At 43.8% G+C, this 19,906-nt stretch overlaps 1 pseudogene; it reads left to right on the top strand.

Moving 5' to 3' along the window:
• Positions 1-9,839: 9,839 nt before the first annotated feature.
• LOC110305836 lies at positions 9,840-10,519 on the top strand (annotated as a pseudogene).
• Positions 10,520-19,906: the final 9,387 nt, after the last annotated feature.

Below are 19,906 nucleotides of genomic sequence, written 5' to 3'. Positions count from 1 at the left end.
CAGAGGCAGGCAGATTTCTGAGTTCGAGGCCAGCCTGGTCTACAGAGTGAGTTCCAGGACAGCCAGGGCTATACAGAGAAACCCTGTCTTGAAAAAACAAAAAACAAAAAACAAACAACAACAACAATAAAAACCTTTATTCTGCCAGGCAGCAGTGTCTCACACCTTTAGTCCCAGCATCCATGAGTTTGAGGTTTGAGATCAACCTGGTTTACAGAGAGAGTTTCAGGACAGCCAGGGCTACACAGAGAAACCCTGTCTCTCTCTCTCTCACACACACACAAAATCATTCTATTTCATCTACAAAATACTTGCCCTTTTAATGATGTGACATAACATGTATGTAATATGATAATTAACAAAACATGACATACCTACCAGTAAAATGTGTGTTCTGAGGAACAGTGGGAAGTCCACAGCATCAGGGAAGGGAAGAAAATGAGAGCCACTGGCTTGTCATTCAGTTCCAGAAGGCTAATTATGATCATGAGCTAGGTCATCTATTTTTGTGAAAGTAAACTGTTATTTGCAAAGAAATGGTCTATTTGAAGCTTTCTCAAGGGGAATCCAATAGCTCAGCCTGAGAATTTTGTTGTGAAGTGTCTAGATTTTTTTTTTTTTCGAGACAGGGTTTCTCTGTGTAGTCCTGGCTGTCCTGGAACTCACTCTGTAGACCAGGATGGCCTCGAACTCAGAAATCCACCTGCCTCTGCCTCCCGAGTGCTGGGATTAAAGGTGTGTGCCACCATCCCTGGCCTAAGTGTCTAGATCATGGCTTTTTCTTAAATATACTTCTGGATTGAACTCCATGGTACCTAGATAACTAGAGTCAAAGGAGACTGTATCCAGGGTGAGTCTCACCCTCATCCTCACTCTAGGCAGCCCTAATTCCCCACCTCCACGCCCAGTGCTAGACACACTGCTGAGCGGGTGCATGTAACAGTGAGCAAATGCAAAAGGCCTGCAGGTATTGATCTTACAATTGCAAGTACGCCCAAGCACTAGGGGAATTTGTAAATACAGACTCTGTGAATAATGAGAATTACCTACAGGTAGGAGACAGAGTGGTTACTGTGTTTGTAGATGCAGCAGAAAATGAGATTGTCAGGAACAGGCTCCATCCATTGTCTGTCTTTCTATCTGTTATCTGTAGTATGTCGGCATTCACCCCCTGGCCCAGCTCCTGTAAGTCAGGCTGCAGCAGCGTAGGAATATCACAAGGAGACACCATCTGTGGAGAGCTTTTGGGGCTGCCTTCTAGGAATTTGGCAGGAATTTGACATTGGTCTAGGACTAGGAAGTAGGCTCAAGATGAATACAGCTGAGGAATGTGTTCTTTGTATCTCTTTTTTCTTTCTTTCTTTTTTATTTTATTTTTACTCTTTTTTTTTTTTTTTTTTTTTTTTTTTTTTGAGGCAGGATTGCTCTGTGTAGCCCTGGCTGTCCTGGAACTCACTCTGTAGACCAGGCTGGCCTCAAACTCAGAAATCCACCTGTCTCTGCCTCCCAAGTGCTGGGATTAAAGGAGTGCCACCACTGCCCAGTTGTTCTTTGTATCTTGATGGGTCTCATTAAGTCTCTGAATACAGTAATCATGGGACCTTTGTTTATGCTTTGTTTGTTCCTTGGCTACTTTGTTTATACCTTAGGGCTCACCATATTCTTTGTATGTACCTAGAATGATATAAAAGTAGACTGGAATGCCGGGGCATGGTGGCACACGCCTTTAATCCCAGCACTCGGGAGGCAGAGACAGGTGGATTTCTGAGTTCAAGGCCAGCCTGGTCTACAGAGTGAGTTCCAGGACAGTCAGGGCTATACAGAGAAACCCTGTCTCAAAAAACCAAAACCAAACCAAACCAAACCAAAACAGACTGGGAAAATAAACCCACTTCCGCCTCAGCACTGGCTGGAGTTATCTTATAATGTTGTCTAATTGTGTTTTTCTTTTCAATGCTCACTGCCTCCCTTGAGACCCAGTTTGGCTGACTGAGCTAGCTTGGTCAACCATCACACCTAACAGAAGAGGAGTCATTTTACCTGTGGACGTCATATTGGAGCAGGGACAATCTTTCTCCAAATTCTACCTTACCCCAGCCATATTGCCTGAGCCAGACTCACAGAAAATGCTCATGCCTGAACCATGACTGGCTTGGAGCAACAAACTTCATCTCCCAGACCTAGGAAGCATCTCAAGGGAGCCATGTCTCAATAAAACTGGGATTCTGATAGGAAGAAAGAATGGGAGGAGGGAAAAGAGGTAAGGAGTTGGCAGGGTTTCTACCATGTTGTTTATTAGTGATTGTTTGATATTGTTATACCGACAGACCATGATCAGAAAATACACTGCCCGGGCCTTAGTACTTATTTACATAATAGGCATTGATTACTAACAATGTTCATAATCTGTCACCCATTCTTTACCACTTTCTTGTAAATATGCTACAAATAATGTCTGCTAGTCGGAACCAGATGCAGGAGATTGACAGCATTGTGCTCCACTATTCACAAGTAGGCTAGAGTGTAATGCCTCCCAACATGGGTATCCTACATAACTGCAAATATGGCTCTCAAAACCCAGAAACCTCAGCGGACTGGCTGACAGGTTACTAACTCCTGCTACTTTGTAGGCAAATGTTTTCTAATGATCCAGTAAAGTCTGTAAGTATAGGCGTTAGCCCAAGATCAGCCTTTTATATTTACCTGTGCCTTAATTCTTATTTATTTTTAGATTTATGTGCTTATGTGTATTTTTTTGTGAATAAGTGTTTTGCCTGAATGCATATACGTGTAACATGTTGTGCACCTGATGCCTGGAGAGGTCAGAAGAGGGCATTGGATTGCTTGGGACTGGAGTTGCCAATGGTTGTGTGGGCAACTTCCCCTGCGTCCCCTGAAACCAGTCGCACCGCCACCACAGCCACTCCAGCACAAAAGTCGTCGATGCAATCATTCTGTCTCTTCCTCTGCCTCTTCCTCCTTCTCATTTTATATGCATTTGGTGTTTTGCCTACAAGTATGTCTGTGTGAGGGTGTCAGATTCCCTGGAGTTAGAGTTAGAGACAGTTGTGAACTTCCATGAGGTTGCTGGAAATTGAACCCAGGTCCTCTGGAAAAGCAGCCACTAAACCATTATTCCCAAGTACTGGGATTATAGGTGTATACTCCCGACTTTTCCTTATGCTTTTGAAGATTAAAGGGATAGAACAATGCTCAATTTAGGTTGGTCAATGCAGTTCTGAAGAATTACCATGGGCTTTTCTTACCCTCTCTCATCAGATAATGCAGGATTTCAGTTGGTGCCATTAGCTGGTGATGCTAACTTTCTGTCAGACTTCTCACTTTGAAACTAACCCTCTTTCAGTTTGTGAGTGTTAAGCATTTTGTGGGGAGCGACTTTGAGACTATGTAAATAGCCTGTTCTTTATCCAGTTCTCAGCTTCTGGTCTTAGTGATGTTTGTTGGCCGATGTAACTACTTCTATAATGGTTTCCAAATGGTGATTTTTTTTTTTTTTTTTGGTTTTTCGAGACAGGGTTTCCCTGTGTAGCCCTGGCTGTCCTGGAACTCACTCTGTAGACCAGGCTGGCCTCGAACTCAGAAATCCGCCTGCCTCTGCCTCCCAAGTGCTGGGATTAAAGGCGTGCGCCACCACTGCCCGGCCAAATGGTGATTTTCTAATCTTGGAATTCTATCTGCATGGATTCATTCCTATTTTACTGTAAAGAAGCTGTTTTAAGAGCTGGAGATGTGGCTGGGTACTGGGTCCTTGTTTAGGCTGTGTGAAGGCATAAGTTTACTTCTAGCACCATAAAAAAAACCAAAACAACAACAACAACAAACAAACAACCAAACAGGAACCCGGGGCTTGAGACATGGCTCAGTGGTTAAGAGCAACACACATGGCGGCTCACAAACCACACGTAACTTGGTTTTTAGGCGATCCCATGTCCTCCAACCTCTGCAGGCACACCTTTGGTGCCATATACATACAAACAAAACACTTATACACATATAATTAAAAACATCTTTTGAACTTCATATTTGCATATTGATTTATTTTTACAGACTTGTGGATTTCTGTTTTATAGTATGCGTTATTATAATTTTATAATCTTAAGCAAAGGCACAAACAGGTGTCAGCACAGCACAGCATACCATAGCATACCACAACACACTACAGCACAGAACAGAATAGCACAGCACAGCACAGCACAGCACAGCACAGCACACCACAGCACAGCATGCCATAGCATACCACAACACACTACAGCACAGCACAGCACAGAACACCACAGAACAGCACAGCACAGCACAGAACACCACAGCATAGCACAGCACACCACAGTATACCATAGCATACCACAACACACTACAGCACAGCACAGCACAGCACACTACAGCACAGCACAGCACAGCACAGCACACCACAGCACACCACAGTATACCATAGCATACCACAACACACTACAGCACAGCACAGCACAGCACAGCACAGCAGAGAACACCACAGAACAGCATGCCACAGCACAGCACAGCACAGCACAGCACAGCACAGCACAGCACAGCACAGCACACCACAGCACAGCACAGCACACCACAGCACAGCACAGCACAGCACAGCATAGCACAGCACAGCACAGCACAGCACAGAACACAACAGCACAGCACAGCATAGCACACTACAGCACAGCACAGAACAGCACAGCACAGCACAGCACAGCACAGCACAGCACAGAACAGCACAGCACAGCACACTACAGCACAGCACAGAACAGCACAGAACACTACAGAACAGCACAGCACCACAGCATACCACAACACACTACAGCACAGCACAGAACACCACAGCATACTACAACACACTACAGCACACTACAGAACAGAACAGCACACCAAAGCACAGAACACCACAGCACAGCACAGCACAGCACAGCACAGCACAGCACAGAACACCACAGCATACCACAACACACTACAACACAGGACAACACAGCACAGCACAGCACACAACACACTACAGCACACCACAGCATATCACATCACATCACAACACACTACAGCACAGCATAACACACTACAGCACAGCATAATACACTACAGCACACCACAGCACAGCACACCGCAACACAGCACACCACAACACACTATAGCACACAATAGCACAGCACAGAACAACACAGCACACTACAACACACCATAGCACACTACAGCATGCTACAGCACACCACAGCACCACAGCACACTCACAGAGGTCAGAGGATAACCTCAGGTGTTGGTCCTTCTACCTTCTTTGAGATGGGGTTTCTTGTTCCAAGCTATGTACCCCAGGCTCTAAAATAGTGAGTCAAAACAAAACCTTTCCCCCCCTTAATTTTATTTTAAAAACATTTTATATACATATATATATATATACATATATATATATATATATAATCTATGTGTCTCTGTGAGTGTATGTCTGGGTGCTTAAAGAGGGCACTGGATCCTCTGATCCAGTGTTACAGATGATTGTAAGCAGTTCCACATGGGCTCTAGAAAACGAATTTGGAATTCCTAAATGATGCGCACAGTGCACGGGACTCATGGAGATGAGGTCATCACCTGGCCTTGGATAGCTTGGGGGCTTTATTGCCCATTCTTTCTTCCTTGCAACTCAGTATCCTGAAGTCCCTGGAACTCTTAGTATTGATGGCTCTAGAGTAATTAAGACTTTCTATCTGTGTTTATGTTCTGAGTAAAATATATTAAAAAAGAAAAGAAAAGAAAAAAAAGGAAGAAAAGAAAAGAAAAGAAAAGAAAAGAAAAGAAAAGAAAAGAAAAGAAAAGAAAAGAAAGAAAACAAATTTGGATCCTGGACAAGAGCAGTGTGTGCTCTTAGCTGCTGAGCCATCTCTTAGGCCCTTAAGTTGCTGTTGCTTCTCTCAGGTTTTTTGGTCTTTGTTTTTTTTTTTGTTTTTGGGGTGTTTGTTTGTTTGTTTGTTTGTTTTTATCACGGTAAGAGGTAAAGTAACATGGGCTCTGGGGATCTGAACTCAGGTCTTTTTTTTTGGAGGGGTAGGGGAGTGTTGAGACGGGTTTCTCTGTGTAACCCTGGCTGTCCTGGAACTCACTCTGTAGACCAGGCTGGCCTCCAACTCAGAAATCTGCCTGCCTCTGCCTCCCAAGTACTGGGATTACAGGCCACTGCCTGGCCCTGAACTCAGGTCTTTATGCTTACAGGGCAGAACTTTAGCCACTGAACCATCTCCCAGCCCTATAATTATTTACTTTGATGTGCTAATTGCCCAGATTTAAGTCCTTCCATCTGGCCTCTGTGTGAGGCCTTTTAATATATTCCTATAATTTCTTTCTTTCTTTCTTTCTTCCTTTCTTTCTTTCTTTTTTCTTTTCTTTTTTTTTTTTTTTTTTGATTTTTCAAGACAGGATTTCTCTGGCTGTTCTGGAACTAACTCTGTAGACCAGGCTGGCCTCAAACTCAGAGATGTGCTGGCTCTAGCTTCCCAAGTGCTGGAATTAAAGGTGTGTGTCACTACCACTGGATTCCTGTTGTTTCTTGATTACTACCCTTCTTATTTATTTATTTATCTATTTATTTATTTGACACAATAAGATGTCCTAAGTGTACTGTACTTTCCAAAATCCATCCTAGAAATACGGTGCTTCTCCTCAGTGTCTCTGATAGTATTGTTCCCAGAGAGTTCAGTTTAGAAACACATAGCCACTATAAGAATGCTGTAAGCAGTTCTGTTTTCAGGTGGTCTAGGAACTAAAGATTCTGTCTCTAAATAGCCTGAATCCATACATCCTCCTAAATTCTTGCACCTAAGCCTAATGCCTAGAGTCATTGAGAGGTGGAGCCTTAGGGAGATTCCTAGGTTTTTGAGGGTGGAGCCTTTCATAAATGGAATTTCTGTCCTTAAAGGTGGCACATGTCTTTAATCCCAGCACTGGGGAGGCAGAGGCAGGTGAATTTCTGAGTTCAAGGCTAGCCTAGTCTACAGAGCTAGTTCCAGGATAGCCAGGGCTACACAGAGAAACCATCTCTCTAAAACCAAATCTACCAATCAATCAACCAATAGATAAATAAATAAATAAGAAAGTAAGTAAATAAATATAATTAATTACCCAGTGGTAAGGTGTTTAGTTATAGTAGCTCAAGCTAAGGCTTATATTGGGGAGAGGAGAGGTGCTGCTCCAGTTTGAATTAAGAACCTTGTGTGTGGGGCTGGTGAGATGGCTCAGTGGTTAAGAGCGCCAACTGCTCTTCCAAAGGTCCCGAGTTCAAATCCCAGCAACCACATGGTGGCTCACAACCATCCGTAAAGAAATCTGATGCCCTCTTCTGGAGTGTCTGAAGACAGCTACAGTATACTTACATATAATAAATAAATGAATCTTAAAAAAAAAAAAAAGAACCTTGTGTGTGCTAGACCCTGCCTATCTCTCTTCTGCCCAGCTATTGGCTATAGGCGTCTTTAAAGGCAGGGGATGGCAGTGCATACCTGTGATCTCAGCAGAGGGTACAGAGGCAGAGGCTGGAGGATTACAGAAAATTCAAGGCCAGCTTGGTCTACAGATCAAGTTTCAAGACAGCCAGGGCTACCCAAAAGGAGTAACAAATTGTCTTTCTTTACTTTTATTCTTACAAAATGTCAGCACTTGAGTTCTTGTATTAGACAGACCTCCTTTGAGATGCCAGTCTGTGGCTGCTGGCTGTGACACCTTGAACCAGTCTTCCGTTTCCATATCTGGAGCACTGAAGCTCATGAGCCATGGAGTACAAAAGCCTTGCCTTGATCCCTGCTCCTGGGGCTGTAGATTTGAGCAACCCATGTATCCCCTCCGTCTCCCCAATAAAACAGAGACATTGTCCTGGGAAATGCCCATCACACTCTCAGCACAGTGCTCTGGCACACGTCCTGTGTTCAGTTAGTGAACCCTGTGCCCAACTTTTCAGTTTTGGCTGTGACAGTTTAGGTGGAATACAGAGTCTGAACAGCAACTGGCATAAAGTACATGCTCGGTGAACACTGGCTGATGCTCTAATCATTATTGCTCCATCCTGTCTCTCCCTGAGTTTCAGAGGATTTTGATTACACTGTTTATAATCTGCAAGCCAATGTTCATGTTATATTTAAGCCACTTACACCTCTCTTAACCTCTATCCTCCTCACTTAAGTAAGTGCCAGGATGCCTCTGGAGGCAGAAACTGAGCATTTAAACCCAGATCCAGCTTGAAGCTGCTCCTTTGATCCTAAGGTCCTGCTTCTGAAATGACTGCCACCACAGTCTTCCCAGAGGTGCAGCTGGATTTGGATGGAAGAAAAGGAAAAGGGAAAAGAAGTGAAAAGGAACAATTCCACTCTTCTTCAAGGTCAACACCAAAGATGATGTCTGTGTAGGAAAAGACTTCTTTTAAAGGAGGGACAGTGGAAAAGGCAGTGACCAACTGCTATGGCAACTGGAGATTTTGCAAATGAATTCTTCAGCATAGTTTTGTTCCTCAGACAAATTGAGCAGTCTCCCTGTTCACTGCCCTTGCCCTCTTCCCCTCCCACTCTCTTTTGGTGTCCACTCATTTCTTCTATATCTGGGAGCAAAAGGAAAGAACTCATTCCTGAGATATTTTTTTTCTCTGAAAATAAAATTTAGCAACATATTGTTTATAGAATGAGGAAGGATATGTTCTATTGTGTATCGGGATCTCTGTCCTTCCTCAGGCCTTTCTGAGAGATATAGTAAGCCAGTCCTGATACTCAAAGCAATACTGGCTTGCTAACAATTTGCTAAGTCACCAAATTTTTCAAAACTTCTCCTTCCCTGGGTGCACCTGGGAGTGCTGCGGTAAATTATAGGAAATATGGGCACAATTTGGGTCACGGGTATTCTTATTCAACTGACCCACTTTGGACCCAGTCTAGGCTCTCACTGGCCTGCTGTGCCTTAGCCAAGCAAGTCTGTGTGTTCCTGGCACACACACTCTGTGCTTGGCTCTTGCAGTTCTCTCTGTCTCAAATGCCCTCTCCCCTTGTCTCCAAGTCCTCCCGGCACTTTACCCAGTCCTCACCTAGCTCCCTGCAGGTCCAAGTCAAGCCCTCTTCCAGCAGTTTTCTCGATTTCCATCACTGGCAGAGATCTTGCTCTTCTTGGCTGTTTTCTTTTCTGGCAACTGTAGTTGTTTACCTGTGTCTTTCTGTCTCATCCCTCTCCAGAAATGATGAAGCATAGATCCTGTATTCTCCTTTATTTCCTACAGCTCTCCAAAGTAGAAATGGCTCTGTATCTTCCCAACCAAATCCTGACCTGTAAGCACTTTGAGATCAAGAGGCAGCTCTCATCATCCTCCATCTCCCTTTTTTATTATATTTTATCTGTCTGTCTGTCTACTCTGTGTGTGTGCCCATGTACAAATGATCACAATTCCACTCAATGGTGTGTGTGTAGAACAAAATACAACTATGGAGTCATCCATTCCTTCTCTGGGGATCAAATACAGATCAGCAGTCTTGGTGGCAAGCTCCTCTGCCCTCTAAGCCATTTCATTGGTCCTCAAGAATCATTTCTTGTTCCTTATTATATTCCCAGCATCTAGTTCATTGATTGGTATATAGTTGATGCTCCAAAAGTATCTGTCTCCTCCTCCTCCTCCTCCTTCTCCTCTTCCAGAAAACACCAAACAGCAGATGAGGGCCATTTGGACAGCAGGAGGACCCGGAGGCCCAGGATTAGGAGGCCAAGGCAGCTTCCACGGAGGATTCAGCAGTCATGGTCGAGGCCTCGGGGCTCGTGGAGGTAAAGCTGAAGACAAGGAGTGGATCCTCGTCACCAAGCTGGGAAGCCTGGTTAAGGACATGAAGATCAAGTCCTTGGAGGAGATCTACCTGTTCTCCCTGCCCATTAAGGAGTCTGAGATTATTGACTTTTTCCTGGGTGCATCCCTAAAGGATAAAGTTGTGAAAATCAAGCTAGTGCAGAAGCAGACTCGGGCTGGCCAGCGGACCAGGTTCAAGGCTTTCATCACTATTGGAGACTACAATGGTCACGTTGGTCTTGGTGTTAAGTGCTCCAAGGAGGTTGCCACTGGCATCCGAGGGGCCATCATCTAGGCCAAGCTTTCCATCGTCCCTGTGTGGAGAGGCTACTGGGGGAACAAGATTGGCAAGCCCCACACTGTTCCATGCAAGGTGACAAGCAGCTGTGACTCTGTGCTGGTGCGTCTCATCCCTGCCCCCAGAGGCACTGGCATTGTCTCTGCTCCTGTGCCCAAGAAGCTACTGATGATGACCAGTATAGAGGACTGCTACACTTCAGCCAGGGGTTGCACTGCCACCCTAGGCAACTTTGTCAAGGCCACCTTTGATGCCACTTCCAAGAACTATAGCTACCTGACCCCTGACCTCTGAAAAGTGACCGTGTTCACCAAATCTCTAATCAGGAACTCACTGATCATCTTGTGAAAACCCACACCAGAGTCTCTGTTCAGAGGACCCAGGCTCCAGCTGTGATTACCACATAAGGTTTTTTTTGGGGGGGTGGGGTGGGGTTTTTGAGACAGGGTTTCTCTGTAAAGCCCTGACTGTCCTGGAACTCACTTTGTAGACCAGGTTGGCCTTAAACTCTGAAATCTGCCTGCCTCTACCTCCTGAGTGCTGGGATCAAAGGTGTGTGCCACCAAGCCCGGCTACATAAGGGTTTTTATACAAGAAAAAAAAAAAAACAAAACAAGTGAATTAAGTCTGTTAAAAATAAATAAACAAACACTTTGTTGAGAATTTTATTTACATTAATTTTTTTTTTTTTTTTTTTTTTTTTTTTTTGGTTTTTCGAGACAGGGTTTCTCTGTATAGCCCTGGCTGTCCTGGAACTCACTTTGTAGACNTGTCCTGGAACTCACTTTGTAGACCAGGCTTGAACTCAGAAATCCGCCTGCCTCTGCCTCCCGAGTGCTGGGATTAAAGGCGTGCGCCACCACGCCCGGCACACTACATTAATTTTTAAAATAAAACTTTGACAAGGAAAGTATATTTTACAGTTATAAGTCATGAGGTCTGGTGGCAAGTACCTTTTTACTCATGAACGTTCCTGCTGGCTTCTTGGTTAGTTCTTTCTTGCACAAGGATGTCCTGTTGAACGTTTAGTAACATCCCTGGATTCTGTCTGCCAGTAACCTACAGTCCTTTTCACCATGACAAAAAAAGAGTTTCTAGAATTGGCAAAACTCTGGGAAACAGAGTCATTCTCAGCTGGGAAACACTGAGCTAAAGGATTGCATCTTTGAGTGAATCATATGGGCTGAAACCTAAAGGTCGAAAGAGAAGGAACCCTGCACAGGCCGAGGATGCCGCGGATTGGCTGAGTACTGGAAGTCCTGGATTGGGTCCTCAGCACCATGTAAAGCTGGGTGTGACGCTGCACACCTACAATCTAGGCTTGTGAAAGCTGGAAGCAGGAGGGTCACACGTCTTAAAGATTTATTCATTTATTTGATGTGTAGGAGTGTCTTGCCTGCCTGTATGTATGTGTCCCACGTGTATGCCTGGTGTCCAAGGATGTTACAGAGTGTCAGATTCCCCTGGAACTGCAGCTGTAGGTGGTTGTGAACTGCCATGTGGGTTCTGGGAATCAAATCTAGATCCTCTGCAAGAGCAGCCTGTGCTTTTAACCACTGAGCCATCTCTGCTGCTCCAGGAGGGCCTTAAACTTAGAAGTTTAAAGTCACCTTTTACTACATGTGTGTCCCCCTGGGATACAGGAAACACTGACTCAAAAATGAATAAACAAAGAAAGAAAGAAATGGGGCTGGCGAGATGGCTCAGCGGGTAAGAGCACTGACTATTCTTCCAAAGGTCCTGAGTTCAAGTTCCAGCAACCACATGGTGGCTCACAACCACCTGTAATGAGATCTGACACTCTCTTCTGGTGTCTGAAGACAGCTTCAGTGTACTTATGTATAATAATAAAAAATAAATCTTTAAAGAAAGAGAGAGAGAGAGAAAGGAAGGAAGACAGAAAGAAAGAAAGAGAGAGAGAGAGAGAGAGAGAGAGAGAGAGAAAGGAAGGAAGGAAGACAGAAAGAAAGAAAGAAAGAAAGAAAGAAAGAAAGAAAGAAAGAAAGAAAGAAAGAAAGAAAGAACAAATATCTCTAGTCCCAGGACCCAGGCAGCTGAGGTGGAGGAACACTTGAACCTAGGAGATCTAGAGACTCCCTTCTCAAAAACAAACAAACAAACAAACAAACACATGAGAACTAATGAGATGACCCAGTGGGTAGAGACATTGCTACCCATAGCCTTGAGTTTCATCCCACAAACCCAAGTTAAAGTTGAAGGAAGAAAGCCGGGCGTGTTGGCACATACCTTTAATCCCAGCACTCGGGAGACAGAGGCAGGCGGATTTCTGAATTCGAGGCCAGCCTGGTCTACAGAGTGAGTTCCAGGACAGCAAGGGATACACAGAGAAACTCTGTCTGGAACCCCCCCCCAAAAAAAAAAAAAAAAAAAAGTGGAAGGAAGGAGAAGCCGACAGAGTTGTCCTCTGACCTCCACAAAAACAGTCACACAAGCACCCAACAGTAGTAATAACAAGATTAAATAGTAATTTTTTAAAAAGTCAAATGATAAACTAATAAAGTGTATCCCAGGAAAAATATTCAAAAGAAAAAATTTTAAGGAATCAGACTATAGCATGAATAAATAGGCCCTAGTTGCTGAAGGCAGTGACTAGGGAGGAGTACGGGGCACCGAGTGACTGGGGGGGAGGGGAAGGGCTCAATCATGAAGGTGTTTGAAATTATAGTGCAAGCTTAGGTTTTGGTTTTAGAGCCACAGAGGCCATTAAAGTTTTTAAGCAGAGAAGAAACGTGATCTCCTTGATGTTTGGGGAGATCACGTTAGCTCCAACGTGGCCAATGGGAAGGAAGAGAAGCAGAGTAGATGAGACTGTAGCTTCGAGGCATCCCGGGTAGGATGTGCACAGTCCGGACTCCACCCCCAGCTCGACCAACTCACAGAAAAACATTTACTAGGAAGCTACAGTAATCAAGACAGTATACTTAGCAAACAGAGACAAAGAGTAAGAATGAAAAGGGAATGTTGGGCGCAGGTGGTGTACGCCTTGAATTCCAGCACTTGGGAGGCAGAGGCAGGTGGATTTCTGTGAGTTTGAGGCCAACCAGCCTGGTCTACAAAGTGAGTTCCAGGACAGTAGTCAGGGATATACAGAGAAGCCCGAGAGAGAGAGAGAGAGAGAGAGAGAGAGAGAGAGAGAGAGAGAGAGAGAGAGAACGTGACAGATGACCGAGCCACTGATTTCCCTCTCCTCATCAGCAAGCACCGCTCACCAATCTCTAAGGTGATGCCCACATGCAATTCTTTCGTTCTCTCTCTTCCTGGCATATTAGTCCGGATACAGTGAACTCTAGTTTGAACTTCAAGGGCCTCATGACTTGTCTCCCTTTCTCTGCTTTTCCCTCCCCTCTGTCCATGGCAGCAGCCACTGCAATCATCTTTTTAAAAACCCCACAAATCCAATCATGCTAGTCCCCAGGTAAAAACCATTTCCTTATTTTCTGCTGTAAACCCTGAATTATTGGGTCCCTGCTTATTTCTCTAACCTCTTATCATCCCACGCTCTTCCTCTCCGGCGGACATTTGTTGTTGCCTTGGGAAAGTGATTATGAGATGGCTCTTCCTGGATTCCCAGGCCCAGAGTCTTGGTTAGAGGCAGAATTGTAAGAAAACAGCAAGTACCCTGTACTTCTTCGGCTTCCCTTAAAGTAAGGAGTGGGCACAGCCTCTAGCGTCCTAGCAGATGGTTGCCAGCCTGTGTGCTTGTTTGTGTATTGGTTTCACACTGAGTCTCATTCTGCAGCTTAGACAGAGTCTAAGCTCACTTGGCCAGAGCTCCGCTCACTATATAACCAAGGCTGGGATTTCACAGTGATCTTCCTGCCTCTGCTGGAGTGCTGTGACTATGGATGTGCACCGCCATGCATGGCCTTTTCTGCTCTAGCTTGTTTATTAGGAGCTAGCAACTGAAGCGAGAGAAATTTGGTGGGATAGTCAGATAGTAGGAAAAATGAATTCCTGCAGCAATGGAAAATTGGTGTCTGATGTCTCTTCCAGTGGTATTGGCAGTTTAAAGTCCTAAGTGTCTGTACGTATCGATGGTAGTGGGACCCCTAAGGATAGTTAGACTTGGGTCCTTGACCTGGGACACATACAGGTGACCCTAGTTTCCCAATCCTACAGGTGAGTCTTAGTTATCCAATGACCTTTTGTTGTTGAAAGATCGCTGGCTTTTTTTTTTTATTTTTCAGAGCAAAGACTTGTTTTTTTTTTTTTTTTTTTTTTTTTTTTATTTATTATATGTAAGTACACTGTAGCTGTCTTCAGACACTCCAGAAGAGGGCGCCAGATCTTGTTCTGGATGGTTGTGAACCACCATGTGGTTGCTGGGGTTTGAACTCTGGACCTTCGGAAGAGCAGTCGGGTGCTCTTACCCACTGAGCCATCTCACCAGCCCCGAGCAAAGACTTGTTATTGAATATATTTTGCAAATACACTGGAGAATCATGCAATGCTTCCTGCGTTGGATGCAATCCTGGGCCACAAGTCTGCACACTCCTTTGCCACTGGACCTGTGATAGCAGAACCTTTCATCTCTCCTTTTTTGTTTTCTATGACCCCTGCGTTATCTTCAAAGTAAAGAAACACCCCATCTTTTCTTTGATATGACTTTTGTTGTCGAAGATCGCTGACTTCTATAAGCGGTTTCCTCTACTTTCCAAATTCTTACAATAGAAATAAAGGACTTTATTCTGTTTTATTTTACACTCCCAATACTTCAAACAATAACTGCCAAGTAGCATACACTTTATAAATGTTACTTCACCTGGATAGACTCTGCCAGTCATTGGTCAGCATACCAAATTTTTTTTTTAACATTCATCTTTCTTTCAATTTCTTTTTTGTTTTTTGTTTTTTTTTTTTTAAATATAGCCAGGGATGGTGAGATGGCTCAGCGGGTAAGAGCACTGGCTGCTCTTCCGAAGGTCCTGAGTTCAAATTCCAGCAACCACATAGTGGCTCCCAACTACCCATAATGAGATCTGATGCCCTCTTCTGGTGTGTTTGAAATCAGCTACAGTGTACTTATGTATATTAATAAATAAAAATAAAAATAAAAATAAAAAATATAGCCGGGCGTGGTGGCACATGCCTTTAATTCCAGCACCTGGAAGGCAGAGACAGGCAGATTTCTGAGTTCCAGGCCAGCCTGGTGTACAGAATGAGTTCCAGGACAGCCAGGGCTACACAGAGAAACCCTGTCTAAAAACAAACAAACAAACAAAAAAACAAACCAAAACAAAAAAGTACACAGTTGCTGTCTTCAGACACATCATAAGAGGGCTTCGGATCCCATTACAGATGGTTGTGAGCCACCATGTGATTGCTGGGAATTGAACTCAGGACCTCTGGAAGGGCAGTCAGTGCTCTTAACCACTGAGCCATCTCTCAAGCCCTCCTCAATTTCTTTTTTTCTTTCCATACTGGGTTTCTCTGTGTAGCACTGAATGTCCTGGAAAACTCTTAGACCAGGCCAGCCTTGAACGCAGAGATCTGCCTGCCTCTGCCTCCCCAGTACTAAGAATGAAGATGTAGCTTACTACCGCCTGGCTCTCCTTCCATAGATGATGATTCATTTCTTCATTTATTTTATTTTATTTTATTTTAAAGATTTATTTATTTATTTTGGTTTTTCGAGACAGGGTTTCTCTGTATAGCCCTGGCTGTCCTGGAACTCACTTTGTAGACCAGGCTGTCCTTGAACTCAAAAATCCGCCTGCCTCTCTGCCTCCCAAGTGCTGGGATTAAAGGCGTGAGCCACCACACCAGGCTATTTATTTATTTTATGTATATGCGATACACTGTCACTGTCTTCAGACACACCAGAAGAGGGCATCGGATCCCATTACAGATGGTTGTGAGCCACCATGTGGTTGCTGGGAACTGAACTACTCAAGATCTCTGGAAGAGCAGTCAATTCTCTTAACCACTGAGCCATCTCTCCAGCCACTAATTTATTTGTTTGTTTGTTTGTTTGCTTGTTTGTTTTTTTGAGACAGGGTTTCTCTGTATAGCCCTGGCTGTCCTGGAACTCATTCTGTAGACCAGGCTGGCCTCGAACTCAGAAATCTGCCTGCCTCTGCCTCCCAAGTGCTGAGATTAAAGGCAAGCACCAACACTGCCCAGGTAGTTTTATTATTTTTATTACTATTACTATTATTATTACTATTATTATTATTTGTGGGTGTATATGATGTGTGTGGCATATATATATACACATACATATATATACATGCACACATATACATATATTTGTATATGCATATATACATACACATATGCACACACACACACACACACACACGTAGAGAGAGGTCTAAAGTCTCCTTAAGTAGGTCTAGGAATCAAACCCAGTTCACCTAACTTGTTCAAATGCCTTTACTTGAACCAACTCACTTACACTGTTTTTTGTTTGGCTTATAAGATTTACTTGCCATACCCACCTCTCTGCAGATAGAGGCAGGTGGATCTCTGTGTGAGGCTGTCCTGATCTACAGAGTGAGTTCCATGACAGCCAGAGCTGTCAAAACATATCTTGAAAAACAAAAACAGGGCTGGAGAGATGGCTCAGTGGTTAAGAGCATTGACCTGAGTTCAAATCCCAGCAACCACCTGGTGGCTCACAACCACCGGTAATGAGACCTGACACCCTCTTCTGGTGTGTCTGAAGACAGCCACAGTGTACTTAGATATAATAATAAATAAATCTTTTTTAAAAAGAAAGAAAAACAAACAAGTAAAGTACAATTACTTCATTTTACATATATGAGTGTGTATATATATATATATATATATATATATATATATATATATTATAATGTGTGTCTGGTACCTGCAAAGTCCAGAGAGCAGCATTGGAGCCTCTAAAATTGGAGTTATTACAGAAGGTATCAGCCGCCACGTGAGTACTGGGAATTGAACCTAGGCCCTCTGCAAGAATAGCAAGTGTTCCTGACCTCTGAACCCGATCTCCAGTGTGTGTTTGTTTGTTTCTTTGACTCATGATCTCACTCTGTAGCCCAAGATGAGCAATGAACAGACAATCCTGTCTCAGCTGCCTGAGTACTGAGATTAGAGTATGCATCACCAAGCCCGACATACTGGTTTTGTTGTTATTGTTTGCTTGTTTGTTGAGATTGAAGTCTATGTAATCCTTGCTGACTGCAGACTCACAAAGCTCTGCCCAACTTAAATGCTGGGATTAAAGACATGCTCCACTGGGCCCTTTTTTTGAAAGAGTCTTATGTAAACCAAACTGGCCTAAAACTCACTATATTGCTGAGAAAGACAATGAAATTCTGACCCTCTGTCTCTAGTTTCCAAAAAGTAAGATTACAGATATATATCATTACTCTCAGCAAGAAAAAGCATCTTTTTTAAAAAATTATTTACTCTTATTTTATGGGTGTGTTTCTCCTGCATGTGTATGTATGTGTACCATGTGAATGCCTGGTGCTCATAGAGACCAGAAAACACTGGGTCTCCTGAACTAGATTAGACATGATTGTAAGCTGACATGTGGGTGATGAGAACCAAACTGCTGTGCCTGTCTCTCTGCCCCCAGAATAGACACTCCTTTTTAAAAATTCTATTTACTTTTTTGTCTATAGGTGCTTTGCCTGCATGTATGTCTGCATCCTGTTAGTGCCAAAGAGGAAAGAAGAGGTGTAAGGTCCCTTGGGATTGGTGCTGCAAACAGTTATGAGCTATCTTGTTGGTGCTGGGAATTGAACCAAGTTCTTTCAAAAGATTGGCCATCTCTCCAGCCCAGAAAAAGCATTCTCAAATGTTAATTTCTGATTTGGGATGGCCTAGGAATGTTGCTCAATGGTAGAGGGCTTGCCTAGTGTGCTTGAGACCGAGTTTTATCTCTAGCATCATAAAGAGATGGGGGGAAAGGTTGCTGGGAGGAACAGGAGAGGAAGGAAATTGAGGAGGGAGAGGACCGTTAAGGCTCAAAAGTCTGAAAGAAAGTCTGAAAGTGGTGGCACATGCCTTTAATCCCAACACTAAGAGGTAGAGTCAGGCAGATCTCTATGAGTTCGAAGCCAGCCTGGTCTACAGAGTGAGTTCCAGGACAGCCAGGGCTACACAGAGAAACCCTGTCTCAAAACAAAACAATACAAAACAAAACAAACAAACCCAACAACAACAACAAAGTCGGAAAGGGAGGATCCATCCTCAGGAGTTTGGGACAACTTGTAGAAACTTGTGCTAGGATCATGGTTCCGAGAAATTTCTGCATGAGACTATGAAGAAGGAAGCCACGGAGACATAGGTAGTAGAGCAGCAGCTTTCTCTCCTAAGAGTCTTTGCTCAAGGTGAGACTTCAGAGGAGTTACAGCAGGCCTTCCCGGTAACCTTGGTAGACAGTCTGGTATGAGGCAGAATGCCGGGCTCTAAATAAGCAGGTGGGTATTTTAGGAAATTGAGATGGCCATGTCCCACTTGAACACAGGATGCAGAAGTTGGTGTCATCTATAGCCTTCCTACTGTGGCATTTCATTGTTTCGGCCTCTGAGTATGGAAGGCTGGGAGACCGACGGGGATCATCAACACGGCTGAAGTGTGGCTTGCTTGGTAGCACTGAAACCAACGAGCCAGCGTATTAAGCATATGTTTTGTACACTGAGTGGCATGCTAAGAAATGTGCAGTATCTCATTTAAGCATTTTGCTGCTCCGGGAAATATCTGTTACTATAACACCCTTGCTTAAAAGCCTGTTTTCATGATTACAGTATAATGTATCCTTACGCAGGTATCCTTCTTTCTCCCCCTTCTGTTCTAACTTTCTTTCTCTTTTCTTTTCTTTTTTAAAATAAAGTCCATTTTTTTTTAAAAAGATTTATTTATTTCATGTATGTGAGTCCACTGTCACTGTTTTCAGATACACCAGAAGAGGGCATCAGATCCCATGACAGATGGTTGTAACCACAATGTGGTTGCTGGGATTTGAACTCAGGACCTCTGGAAGAGCAGTCAGTGCTCTTAATCACTGAACCATCTCTTCAGCCTAGGATTAGCTTTTTAGAAGTGGAATTATTAAGCCAAAGGAAATAAAGATTTTAGAGTCATCAGTAACTTTTTTTGTTTTTAACTCTAAATCTGGATTTTTGTTTGTTTGTTTGTGGTTTTGAGACAGGGTTTCTCTATGTATCCCTGACGGTCCTGGAACTCACTCTGTAGACTAGGCTGGCCTCGAACTCAGAAATCCGCCTGCCTCTGCCTCCCAAGTGCGCCATCTAAGCAGCATTTCTAAGCTTTCCTGACTGTTGCAGACCAGGCTGGTTTTGAACTCACAGTGATCCTCCTGTCTCTGTATCTCAAGTGTGTTAGCTACAACACCTGGCCCAAATGGGATTTTAAAGCAATTGACTAAAACTTCATTCAGTCACTGGAGAAGTGCCCCTTGTACATTATGGCTAAGTACAATTTCTATTTAAAGAAAAATAAAGCAAAACTGTCATTAGGGGCTGGAGAGATGGCTCAGCAGTGAAGAACATATACTACTCTCAGAGAGGACCGGAGTTCTGTTCCCAACACACAGTTCTGTATCTCCAACTCCAGATATGAACATGGGAACATGGGTACCTGCACTCATGTTCATATGCACACACACACACACCACACCACACACACACACCACACAGGTGTATACACACACACACACAGGTGTATACACACACACACACCACACACACACACACACACACACACACACACACACACACCACACACCACACACACACACACCACACACACAACACCACACACAC

This window comes from Mus caroli, chromosome 11 (genome assembly GCF_900094665.2).
Source record: "Mus caroli chromosome 11, CAROLI_EIJ_v1.1, whole genome shotgun sequence".
NCBI classification, from domain to species: domain Eukaryota; kingdom Metazoa; phylum Chordata; class Mammalia; order Rodentia; family Muridae; genus Mus; species Mus caroli.
The sequence above is the reverse complement of the archived record's forward strand: the minus strand, read 5'-3'. Positions and strand labels throughout refer to the sequence as shown.